Here is a 17,306-nt window from a genome sequence, read left to right as displayed (position 1 = left end):
ATTTCTCTTTTCACTCTTTTCTAAAAAATAAAGTATAACAACTATTTACAATGCATTTATATTATATTAGGTACTACAAGTAATCCAGAGATAATTTAAAATATGTGAAATTATATACATATTTATATTATAAATATTTATAGATTATATGCAATTACTATACCATTTTTGTAAAGTACTTCAGCATTTGCATATTTTGGTATTAGCAGGAGGTCATGAAACCCATCCATCACAGATATTGAAGGATAGCTCTAGTCAGTGACTGTTTGCTAATATTATTAATTATGTGAAAATCATTGAACAAAAATGAACATTAGTTTGATTGGTTTATTTAACAAATATTTATTAAGCATCTAACTATATGCTGAGAACCATGCTACTGTACTAAATGGCATTTAAGACAAAATTGCTATCTTCAAGGAACTAATAGTCTTGTACCCAAAATTTTAAAAATAAATTCCTAGCTATAATTTTAATCTACCTTATAAAGTATGGTTATTTAGAAAAAAGATAGATATTGAATTTAAGAAATAAACTTTAAATATATTTATATTTTGGTTCAAAAATCTAAATTTTAACCAATGGCTAGGTAGATAACTTTAATGAAATCCAAATGACTAAAGAGCTAATGAAAACTACAGAGAAAGCTGTATGCTTTCATCCTCCTGAAGTTAATTAAAATAATTTTAAAATTAGCCTTGTGAAGATAAACTAAAATAATTTTCATTTTTGATGTAACATTATATAATTAGCATTTTCCCATTGATTTAGAAATTTTGTCCTTCAGAGAATAAGGAATATTTAAACTTAAATAGTAGGGCTAAATTTAAATAGAGACAACAATTTTCTATCTTTAGCAGAAAATACAAAATATTTTCTTAAAATTCAGCATCATTGAGAATTCTTAAAATGACATAAATTGGGAAATAATTTAGCTGTTCAGATATTGAGTGTTTATGTGCAAGGATGCTAATCAATCTGTAGGGATAAAGGGAAGTGAGTTTGAGGCAAAGGGAAACTGACTTTGTGTCATTCTAGCAAATTTTTCTTAACAGATGAATGTCATTTACTGCATCAGTGGTTTCAGGTCAATAATCATTGATATTCTCCTTTGGAACTTCTAAAGCTTACAAAGGCAATATCTTAAAATGAGGACATTGTCTGCTTATGAGTAAGTGCCAGAGCCAGCCAGCAAAAGTATGGGTTCTGAAGAGAGGAGTGAGGATTAAAGAATTCAAGCATGGGAGGCCTGCTAGTCACTACTAGCACCAAGTTTATTCTCTCACAGTCCTTTTGTACAGTTTCTAGCTTTGGGTTGCACAGGAATGCAAAAAAGACAAGTTCAAAGTACATACATCACAAGCAAGTCAAACAAAACCCTGGTGCCACACAAACCTAATCTTATCTAGCAGACAAAACAATAGCATCAATTGTTCTGAGAGAGTCTTATTACTTTGAAACCTCCATGATTCCAAACCTTGATGATTTGGGGCAAAGGACAATCAGAAGTACTCTTTTAGTAAAGATAAGAGGAAGACCTTAATGGTTCCCCACAATGGCCAAGGAAATGAGGAAGTACTTAATGGCTCCCCATAAGTAAGTATTTCAACTTACTCATGGTAGGAAGATATATTACTTTAAAGCTCTGAAATTTGAAAGAATTATCACTGCTCTGTTCTTTTCAGTAGTTATTGAGAAATAATGGTGCATAATGCCCATGTACACTCCAGAAGAGAGAAGCGGTTATATATAATAAGAATTTTTAAATGTTTGTGTTCTGTAATATATCACTATTGTACTCTTTGGAGAGAAATTTTAAAACATTGACACTGTTTAAGAAACTTGGCCTTTTATTTAATTTATTTATTTTTATTTTTTTATTTTTTGTGTGGGTTTGGGGATGAAACCCAGAGGCATTTGACCTCTGAGCTACATCCCCTGCACAATTTTTATTCTTTATTTTGAAACAGGGTCTCACTGAGTTATGGAGGGCCTCACTAAATAGTAGCTGAGGCTGTCCACGAACTGTGATCCTCTGGTCTCAGCCTCCTGAATACTGGGATTACAAGCATGTGCCACCATGCCCAGCTCAAACTTGGCATTTTTAAATGAGCTGATTCACTATGTCAGGTCAGGTATATGGAAGTTTTATTTCCAATCCAGATATATTTTCAGATTCTGTTTTGCCTTTAGAGTCCTTACTCTAATATTTGGTTGCTTGCTTTGCCTTAACAAACTATAAACACTGACCTTGTGGTCAATTAAAATCTGGTGCCATGTGATTCTCCCAAGGTTTGACATATTAATATTTATGCTTACATATTTATTCTCTTGTCCTCACACCTTTCCAGATGTCATTTTGTGCCAGTATTGGGAATGGCCTAGGAGGATTTAGGAAAGCTTTGATTATTAATATATTTAAAAAGAAAATAATTGGTATATTTCAAAATAGTTGTGGTAAAATGGAGGCAGACATGGATAAAGAAAGGACTTGGTTTCTGCCTAAAAACAGGCAGCTATTCCAATGTAAATCAACCTAGCTCAAAGTAATTAACAAGTCAATAGAGAGCTAGGGCTTCCTCTTTCTAAAGACAGATCTACATGATGATCTAGGGGGGGGGGCAGGGTTTGACCTTGCCCTTCATGAAAGGAGACACCTCACCACACCTTGCTAGGGGAGGTATCTTAAAGGGACATTCACTACATCAGAGTCACGCAAACAAGATGGAGGTCATGGATATAAAAAGTCCGGTCCACATGTAAGCCCTTTGGTGTACTCATTCGAGTTATCCCCTCATGCCATCTTGGCATGGGGCTGTATTTCTATTTTCTGTATTTCTATCTTTCTAATAAACTCCTTTAAATCTTCAGTAGCTGTCCAAGCGATAAATACTTATTCTTAGCTTAGGACAAGAATTCATGGTTTTTCTGTTTGTCTGTTTGTGTGGTGGGGGGGGGGGGATTACTTCTCCCCACACACACACCACGCACATTCCCCCCCCGCAACAATTTAAGTATTAGGTGGTATTTAAGTACCACAATGTAGAGAAAGGAGAATTTATTTGCTCACAGTAAAAGAGATTTCAGGGGTTCCATTCATATAAGATCAAGTTACATCACTGGAGCTCAGGACATGTCAGGAGGAAGCAGAGAGAAAGAGAGAGATAGACAGACAGACAGACAGCAGGCAAAGACTCTGCTCTCATATCCTAGAGGCTGGAAGCAAGAAAGTTCAATCAATGAGATTTAGAGATACAAGCACAGAAACCAAAGTCATACTCCTAGTGACCAACTTCTTCCAGGCACATCCCCACTGTCTAAGTTACCAACCAATGAATCTATTACAATGTATTAATATGCTGATAATATTATATCCCTCATGATTTAATTATAACAATTCTGAACATTGATACATATGTTTTTAGATAATGAAAAACTAAAACCGCATATGGAATATGAGCTGGGTTACTTTAACATTTATTTCCCCCTTTATGGCACTTGGTGCATTTTTATAATACTAGGCAGAGTTGGTGTTTTGAGAGTTCCATCCTTGTTTCTCATCTCTCTCCCAAAAGCCTCTTAATTTTAAGCAAGTGGGAAGAAGCTGAGACAACTACAACATACATTCATAGCACCCCGCCTAAGAATTTGTCATATAATACTATAATTCATCATTTTATATATGTGTCTGTCTCTCCAGACTTTGATATTTTTATTTTTAATTTTAAAAATTTTTTATTGGCGTATTGTTAGCATACATCTTAGGAGTATAAGATGGTGGAGGCATACATGCACACATCATCCAATTAGCCCTTACCTAATTTCCACTCCTTTTCCTCCCCCTCTCTTCTAATGTTTGGCTTAATAAGTGACTTTGATATGTTTGTTAATGTACCATATGAACATTACAGAATTTCCTGCTTTCTCCCCCCTCCCATCTTCTCAGTTTGCCTTATTTGCTCATCTATAGGATCTTCTTCTTCATCTAGAGTTTCTTGTTACCCATTTTCCCTAGCATTTGCATATTACAGACAGCATCTGATTTATTACCTAATGTGACTGACTAATCTCACTTACCATACTGTTCTTCAGTTCCATCCATTTCCCTGTAAATTATATAATTATGTTTTTCTTTATGGCTGAGTAAAATTCCATTATGTACATATCCCATAGTTTTTTGTTTGTTTGTTTGGTTGGTTGGTTGGTTGGTTGTTTGCTGGTACTGTGGTTCTTGGAAATGCTTCTACCTCCAGGCCATACTCCCAGACCTCTTTTTTTTATAATTTTTTATTTGGAAACAGGGTCTCTTAAGCCAGCACGGCTGGCTTCAAACCTGCACGAACCTCCTGTCTTCGCCTCCCAAGTGCAGGGATTACAAGCATGTGCCACCATGCCTGGCCATATCCCGTAGTTTTGAAATCAATTCATCTGTTGATAGATATCTAGAATAGTTCCATAGTTTGGCAATTGTCAATTGTGTAGCAATGAACATAAATACACATGCATTAATTTTGTAGTTTGGTTTTCTTTCTTTTGGGTAGATACCCAGAAGTGATATTGCTGGATCATATGGTAAGCTTACTCCCATTCTTCTGAGGATCCTCCATACTGCTTTACAAAGTAGTTGCACTAATTTGCAATCACACCAAAAATGTAATAGAGTTCCCACTTTTCCACATCCTTGCCAGCATTTGTTGTTTGTGTTCTGAATGATTGCCATTCTAGTTGGAGTTAGGTGAAATATCAGGGCACTTTTGATTTGCATCTCTCTGATTGCTAATGATGTTGAACATTTTTATGCACTTATTGGCCATTTGAATCTCTTCTTTCATGAACTGTCTATTTAGTCCACTTGCCCATTTTTGATTGGGTTATTTTTTTTTTAGTGCAGAGTTTCTAGAGTTCTCTGTATAGATTAGATCTTAGTTCTCTATTTGGGGAGTAGTTGGCAAAAATCTCCCATTCTGCTGGATCTTGGTTGAGGTTCTTAATAGTTTCCTTTGTTGTACAGAAGCTCTTCAATTTAATGCAACCCTAAGTCTTAATACACGTTTTAGTTTCTTGTTCCTTTGGGGTCTTGTTGAGAAAGATTTAATATGTGCCTATGTGTTGCTTTGTTAGACCTATGCCCTCTTCAAGGAGCCTCAAAGTCTCTGTTCTAATTTCCAAGTCTTTGATCCATCTTGAACTGATTCTTGTGCAGGGAGAGAAAGTGGGATTTAGTTCTATTTTTCTCCATATGGTTAACCAGTTTTGCCAACAGCATTTGTTTAACAGGCTGTTGGTTTTTCAGTGTATGTTTTTGGCCTCTTTGTCAAAAATAAATTGTCTGTAAGTGTGTTAATTTGTTTCTGAGTCTTCCATTCTGTATTATTGGTCTATGTATTTGTTTTTGTGCCCGTACTATGCTGTTTTAATTACTATATCTTTGTAGTATAGTTTAAAGTCAGGTATTGTGATTCCTCCTGCATGCTTGAGAGATGGTTTTTAATTCCTAAATATTGAGATTTAATTTCCATTTAAGGTAGTGTTTGTTTTTCTTTGCTTAGTTATTTTCTGGGTGGAAATTCTTGTTTCTCTGTTTTTGGAATGTGTTACTTATTTCTTCTTTGCAGTTAATCTCTTTGAGTACTTTTCTAGTACTGGTTTGGCAGACATAAGTTTCTTCAGCTAGCTTCTGTATGTCATGAAAGAATTTTATTTCCCTATCTGAGAAATATTTTTTGTGGATAGACAATTTGGGGCCACACTAATTTTTTTTCAGAGTTTGGAATATTTTATTCCAGGCCCTTCTCACTTCCATGACTTGGTTTTGGAAGTTTGAAGTGATTATAATTTGTTTGCCTCTGAATGCCACTTGGCTTTTTGTTTTTGTTGCTTTTAAGATTATCTCCTTGGTTTCTATGTTGGGCAGATTTCTCTCAGCCTCTAGGTTTCAGCTGTATTATTATGTAGTATGGAGAATTTTTTCTCTGATCTTGTCTAACATGAATTCTATAAGTTTCCTGTACCTGTGTATTCATTGACCTCATTCTATTTTTGGAAATTTTTCTGATATTACTTCTTTGAAAAGATTGTTGATCTCTTTGGTTTCACCTTCTATTTCCTCTTCCATGCCTATTATTCTTAGGTTAGTTCTTTTCAAATGGGTCCATATTTCTTCAATGTCCAATTTGTGCTGTTGAATTGTTTTTTTCTAAGTTGTATAGTATGCATTCATTTTAGGAATGATCATCTTTTTAGAGTGAGATTCTATTTTCCATGTGCTCTAATCAATTGTTGATAGTTTGAATCGATGCCTTCACTTCAATGATTATATCCTTTATTTCTTTCAGACTCTCTAAATTCTTTTCTAAAGTCCTCTATTATTTCTACAATTACATTCCTGATTTGACTTTCTGGAGATTTCTGAAATTCTGTGTTGTCAGGATCTTTTATTGTGGAGTTGTGAAAGATCATTTCTTCCTTGTTGTTTCTCCTTCCCATCACTTCAGAAGTCTGTATCTGTTGCTTTTGATAGATTTCTCTAAGCCTCTAGGTGTCAGCTGTAATATCATAGGGCAAATTGTTGTATTCAACAGAGAAGGTTGAGTGAGGAGTGAAGTAAGTCATGAATGTGAAAATAAGATAAAACCACAGATATGATCAAATAGAATGAGATTATGAGTTTGGTAAGGTAGTGTATAGTACAAATTAAAGATCGTGAATATGTAGTTGTATTATATTACCCAATGTAGATTTTTTTATTATAGTGAAATGTAGTGAATTTAATACAAGACAAAGAAGAGAAAAGACATAAAGAGATTTAAAAAAGAGATGGAGAGAATTGAGTAGGTATAAACAAGAGAAGAAGCTTGGTATAGGGTTTCAGAATAGAGCAAACAAACATCTATATGCACTCACACCAAAAAAAACCGACAACAAAATAATCTAACTCTACAAATAGATGAATATTCAGCAGACTGTGCCTCTACAGTCTCTCTCTGTGTAGACACTGACACCTTTTGTGCTACATGCCTAGTTTTCTGAGTATTTCTCAGTCTATTCACATGATCAGTATCAAAGGAGCTGGCTCTGTTGTTAAGCACAGTTCCCTTTCCGTGCTTTCCACAAATGTAGAGCTTGGGTATCTCCCTGCCTATGTAGGTGGAAGATACCTCTGAGACCAAACTTAATGTTAGAGTCTCTGTTCTCCACAGTTAGGGCTGGTCTGGTCTGAATTCTCTCCATTCACCACATCTGTGTGATCTGTAGTGCTCTTGGAGATCGTACCATTTGGATCTAGTGTTAAGCATAGGACTCCCCCCACACTTTCTTCTGATGCAGAACCTGAATCTGTTTGAGCCTCTGCCATGTCCAACCCCACCCTCACCAGGTTGAACTATAAGATCTCAGACCAAGGAGTTTATCACAATTGCATGGATACCAGAGAGCGCTGTGCTGGGGGTTCTCTAGTGGGGACCACAGCTTCACTTACGGTGTTATTGAGCACTGCTCTGGATCTCTGGAGGGCATAGTAAGGTTGGCCACCACTGCTGTAAGTGGTAGATTCTACCCCTACCTTTGCCAGGTTGAACTGCAAAGTCTCACACCCAGGGAGTTTACTGCAGCTGTGTGTGTCCCTGAGGGTGCTGCGCTGGGTGTTCTCCCATGGGGAGAGTAGTTGCACTTACAAAGTTGTTGAGTGCTGGTCTGAATTTCTGGAGGGCATGGTGAGCTTGACTGCCACTGCTGAAAGTTGTAGCCAGTGTATGTGCAGGAGAAACTGATGGCTAACAATTCCAGTGATCTTCAGCTGCATACTTCAGGCCCTTGATTGTTTTCCTATTTATCCCTGGAGTTGGGTGCAGTGAAGAAAGATGGTGCCACTGTGTCATCCACTGCTGCATGTTGGTGGATTTCTTTTCTGGTGTTGTTGGACACTGCTTTAAATCTCTGGATGGTGTGGTGAGCTCAGCCACCACTGCTGGAAGTTGTAGCTGGTGTTTTCACAGGAGGAACTGATGGCTTACAATTCTGATGATATGCAGATGCTTACTTCAGGCCCTTAATGGTTTTCCTATTCATATCTGCAGTCAGGTGCAGTGTGGCAAGATGGCACTGCTGTGGTGCTGATGGCCACAAACAGGCAATTTTATTTTCTGCTCTCTGATTGCTTTTTTCTCTTTCTTCTGTCTTTTATTTATTATGTTATTTTTAAAGTTAGGGTGTTTTCTGGCTTTTGTAGAATGCTGATTTTAAGACAATAGAGTTTGGGTGTCAAAAGGACTGATATATGCTGCTTCACTTGGTCACCATCTTCCTGGAAGTCTCCCAGACTTTGACCTTTTTAAAACAGGATTATGTTTTACTGATTGATACTTTATTGGTACCCACCACAAGTTCTGTCATATAGTGGATATTCAAGTTTTAATACAAAAATAAACAAGGGAAAGTAAATCAAGGATGAATCAACTGAGAGTAGATCACTTTAAGAAATGTTTTGTTGGTGTGTAATGCAAGGAGTACAGTGTCTCTAAATCAAATGATAAAGCACGGTATATCTCAACTAATCAATCATAATAACAAAAAATGAATAACAAACATGCAAATGAATGCTGTAAAAAGCACTTGCTGGAACCCAGAATAAACACAATATCACTGAACATTATGAATGTTTTGATAGGCAGTTATTGTGTTTTTGCAATAATTAAGATTTATGCAAAGCAATTGTACCACCCTTATTTTTTTAATTTACTTCTGAGTTGGTTAGTATGAATCAACTCCACAGAATCTCACCACCTTCTGAGAAACAGGCAGAAATGCCAAGCCCCTCTTAAAAACCTTTCTGAGATACTAATCATCATTATCTTCACTCTTTTTGTTTCAATTCAGACTGTTTATGATGATCAATTTTACAAATACCTTGCATTATTTACTTTAATTTGGCAAATTTTGTTTTAACAAAGAAATTATCTTGAGTTCACATAAACAATGGCATTCATGATAATTGAAAATGAACTCCCATAAAATATGTGTACATAAGCTACTCATTCATTACAAGATTTAATCCTCATTGGCTTTCTATTCTTTTAAGTGAAATGACCAGGTAATGGAACTTAATATGATCAATTTGATTGGTTCAGTAATTCATGTATGCATGTACTTATGAGACTTTTTAAAGACACATAGAGTTGAAGTAAAATACTACTTGTCACATAAATGGTTCTTTTTAAAAATTATGCTTACCCATTCTTGGGTCCTTTATACTGAGCACACAAATATAATGCTTTTATTTAAGAAATGGGAGCCTCTTGAAACCAACTCTGCTCATTTGATTGATAAGACATAATCTAACACAAATGAGCAGCTGTGTGTGTGTGTGTGTGTGTGTGTGTGTGTGTGTGTGTGTGTTACTGAGGCTAGGCTATACTCCCAGACCTATTTTATACTTTATTTGGAAACAGGGTCTCACTTAGTTGCTGAGATCCTCACTAAGTAGCTGAGGCTGGCTTTGAACCTGTGCAATCCTCCAATCTCAGCCTCCCAAGTACTAGAATTACAGGTGTGCACCACCATGCCTGATTAACTGAGCAGCTTTTCTTTTTTAATTCTGTGTGAGATGAAAGAATACAGGCCAGATTATGTACCAATAGGTTTGCCATATCACCATGTTATGCTTTCCCAAATGATTTCTCATATAGTCCTAGCATATTCACTATGCAAATATATACACTCATACATATATAAAATATATACATAAATATGCATATATACGTATGCATATATGTGTATGTCTATATATAAATTCATAAATATATTGTCTATTGTGTGCAATCCAAATTTCCAAGCATTTTAATCTTCTAAAATTAAACTATGTAATTAATCCTTACCAAATACCAACATTGTGAGAGTTTTAACAATATGATACCAAGTTTATATACAAAGCATAAATATGCAAGTTTAATTTTAGAGTCCAGTGGAATTCACATTAGAGTGATTGTATTTCTATAATTACTTTTTCAGATGGTGAAAATTTTTCTAGAGAAAAGCACAAATGATATAAATGGAGGGCTATGTGTAAAATTTTATTTTAAATATGGTCCACAAAGAGTATGAATAAGGAACTATTTTTATTTGACAATTGAAATTTTTCTAATATAAATGAGCAGTTATCTGAAAATTATTAATGGTTCAACAGATTTTGGCCTATATAGGTAAAATATTTAAATTGGAACATCAATGAAATCATCTTGAAATATAAAATTAAGCCAAAAATAAAAATGTCTTTAATAATAATCTATGAGATCTCAATGCTTTTTTATGGGTGAAAAAGAAGATAAAAAACTTCTATGTCAAATAGTATGTACACTTTTATGTTCATTGTAGCATTCTTCACAATATCCAAGGTATGGAATCACCCTGTGTCTATCAATGGAAAAAGAATATGTGGCAATTATACAGGATGGTATACTTTTTGGCTTTTAAAAGGAAATCCTGTCATTTTCAATAACATAAATGAATGTGAAGCCAGGCATGAAAGAATAAATACTCCATGATTTCACTTATATAGAGAGAATTTAGTGAAGTTCAACTCATAAGAACTGAGAAAATGATGACTCTCAGAGTTTGACAGGAGCACTAGTTTTTTGTTTTAGTTTTTACTTTGCTTTTGATTTTGTGGTAGTGGAGATTGAGCCCAGAGGCATTCTATCTCTGACCCATAGGGAGAAAATAGGTCATAGGAAAAGAAGGAGAAACTATAGATGAGCAAGTAAGGTGACATAATTGAGGTGGAAAAGAGGGAGAGAGAGGAAAATTCTTTAAAGTACAGAATATACATTAACAAACATATCAAACTCAATCACTAAGTCAAACATGAGAAGGAAGGAGGAGGGAGGAAATAGGGTGAGAATCGGTTAAGGGTCATGTGAGCATTTATGCCTCTACCATCTTGTACTCCATTAAGAGATATGACTACAATGTACCAATTTTTTTTTAAATAAAAAGAATGATCAGAGCATGTGTATATATGTCATTGGCAACATGATTTACATTGTGATGAGACTATAATTCACCAATAAGAACACAAAGAAAATAAAAAGAATGATCAGTCCAGACAAAATAAACAATAAGTTTCCAATAACTTAAATAGAAAGTGTATGTAAAGGTTCAGCAAATCTCAGAATTATTCCCATGTGTTGGAGGCTCAGTGTTTTTCCAATGCTTCCTAAGCAAGCATCTGATCATTTGTCCATCTCTGGATTTTTGTAGCACTTTTGTACAGCAGCCTTTCAAATCATTAAATCAGAATCTATAGAACATTATGAAGACCAGAAAAATTGCTTTCTTTGGCCATCCATTCATTCATTCATTTTGTCCATGTACTTTTTGTCCTTCAATAACAAGGATGCATGTTAGAAGAGGATGCTTTGTCAAAGTATAGAAATATTAGAAAATGAAAAGCTTTAAGTCAATTATTTTTTTAGTTATGCATATAGTTTGAGCATTCTCATTGTTCCATCTTGATATTTTTTAAAAGTTGGTAGATGGCTGATGTTTAGTGACTTGTTTTACTTTTATGTCCAAAATATTTCAATCTCTTGGAGGATGTGACAGGAGGACTACAGGTTTGAGACCAGTGAGTAATGACTTATCTACAGCCTGTTTAAAAATAAAAATTTAAAAGAGTTGGAGCCAGGTGTGGTGGCGCACTCTTGTAATCCCAGCATTTGGGAGGCTGGGACCTGGAGGATTGTGGTTCGTGGACAGCCTCAGCTACTTAGTGAGGCCCTCTGCAACTCAGTAAGACCCGATTTCAAAATAAAGAATAAAAATAGGGCAGAGGGTATAGCTGGGAGGTCAAATGCCGCTGGGTTCCATCCCCAGACCCACACACACACACGCACAAATAAATAAGTAAATAAAAATAAAAGAGTTGGGGATGTAGCTCAGTACCAAAAAAAGTCAATCAGTGTAATCCATTTCTTTTCTGGCATGCTGATTATTGAATATGTTTTCTCAAAAACATAATTTCAGAAATTTATCTGGATAATCTTAAAGGCTCCATTTTCTCTTTTCATACCATGTTGCTAAGTAATACTGTCGTATAAATAAATATTATTAAAAACAAAGCATCAATTCAACTTACACATTTAAGGTTAATGTTAAAACTTTACAAATTTAAATACAACATTTATCTAAAATAGTGTGAAGATATCACCTGTTGATTTGGTACACATGTATTATTATAGACACTGGTTTATGGTAATTGAAATAAATACTATATGATTATTGAAAAATACTTATTTTTAATATAAAACTTAAAAGCACTTTTAAAATGGAACTTGAAACTTCCTTAGCATGAAATTGAAGCCTTCCCTGAAAACATAATTGTCCCTTGGTCAGGCTTCTGAAAATTGGCATAGTTGGCAAGAGGTGCCTCCACCACCCCTCTGGAGAAGTAGCCCTAGGAGGAACAACCCTGGGTAGAGAAATATAATCTCTGACCATCCTTTGGTTCCCGGTAGAAAAGTCTACACCCCACTAGATACTCCACTACCACCAGCTCATCCATGGCTGCACAGAGGATTGGAATGATGTATGTTCCCCACTGGAAGACCAGGAGCCTGCCAGTATGGGTGAGGGAGCTAAGGCCACATGGGAGGCCCTCTTATACCCCAACAACCCCAGGATGTGCATACCTAGCAGCTGCTGCACATGGTGGAGCTGCAGCAAATGAAGGGACTCTGGGGACACAGAGGCAAGCTTATTTTGGGTTGGGGTTTGCTTTGGGAGAGGTGCGACAGGCTCAGGAGAGTAGCACAGGGCAAGCAAAGACACTGGTGGATAGCATACACTGTAGACTGCCTGATGATAGATAGACTAGAGACTCAGCCAGGGTACCAGGTTAGTGGGGAGGGAGATCAATTAGCTGCTGATGTAGAATTCACTATATGTGCAATGCATTCTCACTAGTTGACAGTGTGAAGTACCCCAGTGACTAGGAATCTTATGTTTGGCTCCTAAGCATAGGACATGTATATATCCCCCATACTGAGTACATCCTGGAGATAGACATATTACAGTGATTGACTGTGCAAACAATTATTGAACAATTCTGGCTATGGATGGGTATGGTAAAGACTTACTAGAGGACATCCCCATCATGCTCCCTTGTAGCCCTCCCCAAGCCACAAGGATTGTTAATATACAACAGTAAAAGTGTTAGAAACAGGTTTTAGAAACACTGCAAACAAAAATTAATGAAATAAGTAACTCAGCAAGGCAATTTACTTCTGGGAAGAAGGCTTCAAGCACACTTGGCAGGAAGTCTGCTCAACCTTGTATTTCCTAATGGGAAATCCACTACACTATTCCCTATTGGCTGAAGTATGACTTTTACAATATAATATTGTTGGCTAGTTTTTACTGGATAGATTCTACAAAAGGAGAAACATGAAGCCGGTACATCTGGGAGTGGAACATAAAGACACATGCACAAATCTTGCAAAATGGATGTCTAGGCAAGTCACAGAACAGAAGCCTGCCAGTTTTTATGTGACCTTGTAACTGATAGAAAAGATTTCTTTTCCTTCTTACAAAAATTACCAGTGAGGCATGACGAAGTTGGACAAATGCTACTAAAGCTAGAAAAGGCATGTGTAATTCTCACAACTCATAGCCCATTTAACTCTCTGCATGGCCAATGTGAAAACCTAATGGTTCTTGACTTATGACAATGGACTATCAGTAGTTAAATAAAGTGATGCTGTACTTGCATGCAGTGGTACCTAGCGTCTCAGAGTTGATGGGTTATCTGTTTCTATGATCTGAGATAGTTTTATTATGTTATAGACTTGAAAAATACCTTTTTCTCCAATGGCATTACTCCAGAAAGCCAAGAAAACATTTTTTTGGTGGTACTGGGGTTTCTGGAAGCCCTATCTATCTCTGGGATACACTCCCAGACCTATTTTATATTTGGAAACAGGGTCTCTTAAGCCAGCGTGGCTGGCTTCAAACCAGCGCGATCCTCCTGTCTCCACCTCCCAAGCGCGGGGATTACAAGCATGCACCACCATGCCCAGCGTAGAACACATTTCATTTTCCTGGGAAGGGCTTCAATGGACTTTTATGGTTTTGCTCCAGGGATACCAGCATAGTCCCACTTTGTGTCACAGTCTGTTGACATAGGCTTTAGTCTCTTGGCAGAAGTCTCTTAGGCTGTAGAGTTGTACCAGTATATTCATAATGTTATGCTAACCTCTTATTCTATTATATAGTTAGAATCAGCTGCATGCAGCCTCTGAATAGGAGACTCTCCAGAAATGAGGTTATGTTCTCAATTAGTACAAGGTCCAGGGAACTTGATAGTCTGTCAAATTCATGGGAGTTGTTTAGCCAAGTAAGACAAAGTTTATACACAAAGCAATAATAGACCTAGGATTGTCAAAGAGTTACAGATATACCTGCATCTTTTGGGGTTTTAGCAAATTCTGATTGGGTTTGGTCACAGCTGTGGAGAAGGGTAGGCATGTGTTACTCTCTTATTGAAAAGTAGTTAGGGGTGATATATGCTGCTATCTTAATTTGTGAATCCTTTACAGACACTGGGTCAGTGATGGTGCATACTTAGTTGAAGGTTGGCTGAGGCCCTAGACTCAAAATTCCCAAATAGGAAAATCCTAAATGCCCACTCTGGTAAAGTAGGGCGCATAATTTTTGCAAGGAGTTTTGTTTTCGAATAGTCCTTTGTCTAAATAGTCACATTCTGAGTAGAGATTTTCTAAGATGGCGACAGAGAGATGCAGCGTCCCTCACTAGCTGAAGCAAACAAAGTTCTTAATAAAGTGTCTTAATAAAGAAAAAATTAAATGTATGATCCAAAACAGACTTGGGCAGTACGGCAGAAAAAATCCAGCAACTGAACTGCAAGATTCACCACAACACACAAAGAAAGCAGATAGTGAGCTGAAGAATCGGCAGCTGGCCGAGTGCAGGCACAGGCGCAGTGGCCTCAGGGCTGCTGGCCCAAACAGGACTTTTGGGTCTTAAACATTCCCAAGAGAAGCTCTAAAGTCTGAAAGTGACCAGAGAGTTCCAATACCTGAAGTTGCTAGCTAACTGGAGCTCCTGAGCGGCACCCAACAAAGATGGCCCCACAGACATGCCCGGAGATTGGGAGCAAAAAGTCAGCAGGATATAGGAGAGCTGCCAGAGCTTCAGAGCCACAGATTGGACTGCCAGTGTGAATTCAGAGGAGCCACGGACCTGGCGAGCACACAGTGATTACGATATATGTGAGTGCCAGTGTGCACAAAGTGGGCCAATTCAACTCCGGGACCAAAGAAGAGCACTTAAGGTGCGATACCTGCACGGGGCCACAAGGGGACACTCCAAGCAAATACAAGATTCATCATGTATCAACAACATAGTAGGACTGTTATCTCTTTTACTATTATTATTATGATTTTTATTTTTTGCTATTTTTCTATCCTTTTATATTTTATTTTTTACTATTGCGGATTGGTATTGTTTGTTTTACTTTTTGGGTCTTTGGGTTTGTTTGGGTTTTTGGTTTTCTGGGGGTATAAGTTTTTTTTCTGGGGGGATAAGTCTTTTCTAAAGTCCTAATACAAAGACTGGGTTAAAAATATTACCCACTAATGATGGGAAGACAACAGAAAACCAGACTTGAGAACTCTGAAAATATGAGAACTAGGAACAATGGAGAAATGACAGAAATCACAAAAACTGACCTACAAGAAATGCAGGAAGGGGAGTTCCGAATCTTGATCTACAATATGATGAAAGAATTTAAAACAAGTTTAGAGGAGATGAAAAATGAGTTAGAAACACTAAAAAAAGAATCAGAAAGAGGCTTGGAATGAAATGAAAGAGTCAATAAATGAAATGAAGTCAGCAATAGAAAGAAATTCTGGAATATTAGAGGAAATGGAAAGAGAAATATCACTGTTAGAAGACAATTCATCCAACACCGAAAACACAGTCAATAGTATGCAGAAGTCATTACAGCAACAAAACCTAAACATACAGCAAATTTGGGACAACATGAAAAGCCCTAACTTACGGATAAAAGGCATTGAAGAAGGGATAGAGGTACAGACCAGGGACATCTGTAATCTCTTCACAGAAATAATTTCAGAGAACTTCCCAAACATGGAAGGAGAGATAGATCTTCATGTTCGGGAGACATACAGAACACCATTAAGACAAGATCAAAAAAGAACCTCCCCACCCAACATAATTGTCAAAATGACTAACATAGAGGCCAAGGAAAAGATCTTAAAAGCAGTGAGGACAAAAGGTTGGGTGACATACAGAGGCAAAATAAGAATCACCCCAGCCTATACAACCCAGGTCATGAATGCCAGGAGAGACTAGTATGACGTGATTCAGACCTTGGAAGAAAATAACTTCCAACTGAAGCTGCTTTATCCAGCAAAACTACTATTCAAAGTTGACAGCAAAATAATAGTATTTCAGGATAAACAAAATCTCAAAAAATTTATGAATTCAAAGCCAACACTAGAGAAAATACTTAAAGAAATAAACCACAAAGAAGAAAAAAGAAGCAGACTTCAGAATCAGAGAAGAGAGGAAAGTGATCAGAGGGGCTTCTAAGTAAGGAAGAAAGAAAAAGCTACCAAACAGATGACAGAACACAAAATGACAGAAAACAAAAATCATATTTCAATAATAACTCTTAACATCAGAGGACTTAACTCACCAATCAAGACATAGATTGGCAATGTGGATCAAAAAACATAACCCAAATATATGCTGTTTGCAAGAAACTCACCTAATAGCCAAAGACACTCACAGACTGAAAGTAAAAGTATGGAAAAAGATATACCATGCTACTGGAGAACAAAAAAGGGCAGGGGTAGCAATCCTGATATCCAACAAAACAGACTTTAAACTAAGACACATCAGAAGAGACAAATCAGGGCACTTCCTTTTATTAAAAGGAACAATACACCAAGATGATATAATGATAGTAAATATTTATGCTCCAAATGTGAATGCAACCACATTTGTAAAACAAATCCTTCAGGACATCAGATCTCAAATAGACCCAAATACAATAATTCTGGGAGACTTCAATACTTCTCTCACACCACTGGATCGATCTTCAAGGCAAAAGTTGAGTAAAGACTCTAGAACTAAAGAAAACTATAAACCAAATGGACCTAATAGACATATACAGAACATTTCATCCAGAAACTACAGAATACACATTCTTCTCATCAGCCCATGGAACCTTCTCTGAAATAGATCACATTCTGGCACACAAAGAAAGC

Source organism: Muscardinus avellanarius (genome assembly GCF_963383645.1).
Source record: "Muscardinus avellanarius genome assembly, chromosome: 15".
Lineage (NCBI taxonomy): Eukaryota > Metazoa > Chordata > Mammalia > Rodentia > Gliridae > Muscardinus > Muscardinus avellanarius.
This window is presented reverse-complemented; position numbering follows the sequence as displayed.